This window comes from Uloborus diversus, chromosome 1 (assembly GCF_026930045.1).
Source record: "Uloborus diversus isolate 005 chromosome 1, Udiv.v.3.1, whole genome shotgun sequence".
Classification (NCBI taxonomy): Eukaryota; Metazoa; Arthropoda; class Arachnida; order Araneae; family Uloboridae; genus Uloborus; species Uloborus diversus.
In genome coordinates, this window is record NC_072731.1 from 244844802 (window position 1) to 244847379 (window position 2578).

Below are 2578 nucleotides of genomic sequence, written 5' to 3' on the forward strand. Positions count from 1 at the left end.
GCAATTAATATTTTATTAATTCATTTATTTATGACTGCCAATCATCAGAGGCACTGAAAGTTAGTACTTTGAGGGGAGGGCACATGTGAAATTGAATGCACATGTTTTTCGTACACTTATTTTTATGTAATTTTCTTATTTAAAAAATTAAACATTTTTATGACCGTTTTCTTGAAAATTATTCGAAGGGGTAAATTCATGTGTCACTTATAGTTTATAGTAGTAATATGTGTAGTAGTTTCGAAATTAGTTTTTTTTTTTTTTTTTTAAGAATCGGGTTTCTCATTTGTGCTCATCCTGTTCTTTGAAGATAGTTAAATTTAAATTTTATGGCTGTCTTCTGATACCATTAATTTATAAGTAAAAACATGACAACAATCAATTCTTGTACGCCTTTGCCTTTTGCTTTAAGACTTTTATGTATTTCTTTTGCTTTCGTGGAAAAAAAAATGAGAAGGATATTGATTCACTTGCTTTCGAAGACCTTTTGTGTCGAAGCGGCTTCAAATGAACAGAAAAATCGACATATTAATCCCTTCTTTGGAAAGTTTCTGTCCGTTTTTGTTCATTATTGCTGCATTTTATTTCACTTTTCGCATATTTTTGGTAATAGAAATATAAAATTATAAATTTAATTTACTTTCTGTAAGTATCGCGCAACTTTTATGAAACACAACTGATACTATGGTACAGTTCATACAATGAAACAAACACCAGCTTTGATCACTTTTATGAAACACAACTGATACAATAATACAATTCATACAATGAAAAAAAAAAACACCAGCTTTGATCATTGTTTCATAACTTTTAAGTTTCTTTCATTAAATTCAACAAAGCAGAATTTTGAGCAAAGAAAGGTCGTATATTTTGCGATGTCTCTTTTGTTTGTATTGTACTGGAAAAATAAACATAATATTGTTTTTAGGTATGGTTTCCACGGAAACATAAAAAAAGTAGTCGATGTTTTTAATGAACAAAATTAACTGTGTTCAGATTTTTCCTTTTTTTTTTCTCCTTTTTTAAACGCGATGGATTCCGCTTTTATTGTTTGATTCTTTGGAAGCCATAAAAAGCTTACCCTAAATGGTAAGAGCATGCACGTATTTGAATACAACTAATTGATTCTTATTCACGCTAAAAGGACGCAACCGTATATTAATTTCAGTCTGGAATAGAGCTGTCATTGAAACTACTCGTACGATTAAGAGTACGCATTTTACAGTAGATAATACCAGCAATGTTTGCGATAAAGCTTTGTGTTTCAATAAAAGTTCTAAAACTTGTCTAAAAAGAATGCAATAAGAGAACTTCTTAACTTCTCTAAAAGGTAAAGCTATAAGAAAACTTCTTAAATTCTCTGAAAGGATTACTATAAGAAAACTTCTCAACTTGTCTAAAAGGATTTCTATTAGAAAACTTAACTTGTCTAAAAGGATTTCTATAAAAAAAAAACTTCTTAACTTCTCTGAAAGGATTGCTATAAGAAAACTTCTAACTTGTCTAAAGGATTGCTATAAGAAAACTTCTTAACTTGTCTAAAAGGATTGCTATAGGAAAACTTCTTAACTTCTTTAAAAGGAATGCTATAAGAAAACTTCTTAACTTCTCTGAAAGGATTGCTATAAGAAAACTTCTAACTTGTCTAAAGGATTGCTATAAGAAAACTTCTTAACTTGTCTAAAAGGATTGCTATAGGAAAACTTCTTAACTTCTTTAAAAGGAATGCTATAAGAAAACTTCTTAACTTCTCTGAAGGGATTGATTTAAGAAAGCTTCTTAACTTGTATAAAAGGGATGCTTTAAGAAAACTTCTTAACTTCTATAAAAGAAATGCTATAAGAAAACTTCTAACTTGTGAAAAAGGATTTCTATAAGAAAACTTCTTAACTTCTCTGAAAGGATTTCCATAAGAAAACTTCTTAACTTCTCTGAAAGGATTGCTATAAGAAAACTTCTAACTTGTCTAAAGGATTGCTATAAGAAAACTTCTTAACTTGTCTAAAAGGATTGCGATAGGAAAACTTCTTAACTTCTTTAAAAGGAATGCTATAAGAAAACTTCTTAACTTCTCTGAAAGGATTGATATAAGAAAGCTTCTTAACTTGTATAAAAGGGATGCTTTAAGAAAACTTCTTAACTTCTATAAAAGGAATGCTATAAGAAAACTTCTAACTTGTGTAAAAGGATTTCTATAAGAAAACTTCTTAACTTCTCTGAAAGGATTGCTATAAGAAAACTTAACTTGTCTAAAAGGAATGCTATAAGAAAGCTTCTTTCCATTCATATTGCAAAGTTTTTTCTTCAGTTTTCTTCGCCGTTATTAACAGAGTGTTATTGACAAGTACATTGAAAATTAAGATTTCGAGTCAAAAGAAAAACTCAACGAAGCATTACGCGTTATGGTGTTCCAAAGCATCGAAGATGAATTTTATCCAATTTTCTTTGTTTTCTCTTCATTCGGAATTATCGATCACAACTGTAAGAAACACAAAGATCAACCGTTGACAAAACTTTTGTTGGCAATTATTTACTTCTTTGAAATCTCCCTTATTTTTATGATGGCATTCTCTGTGGT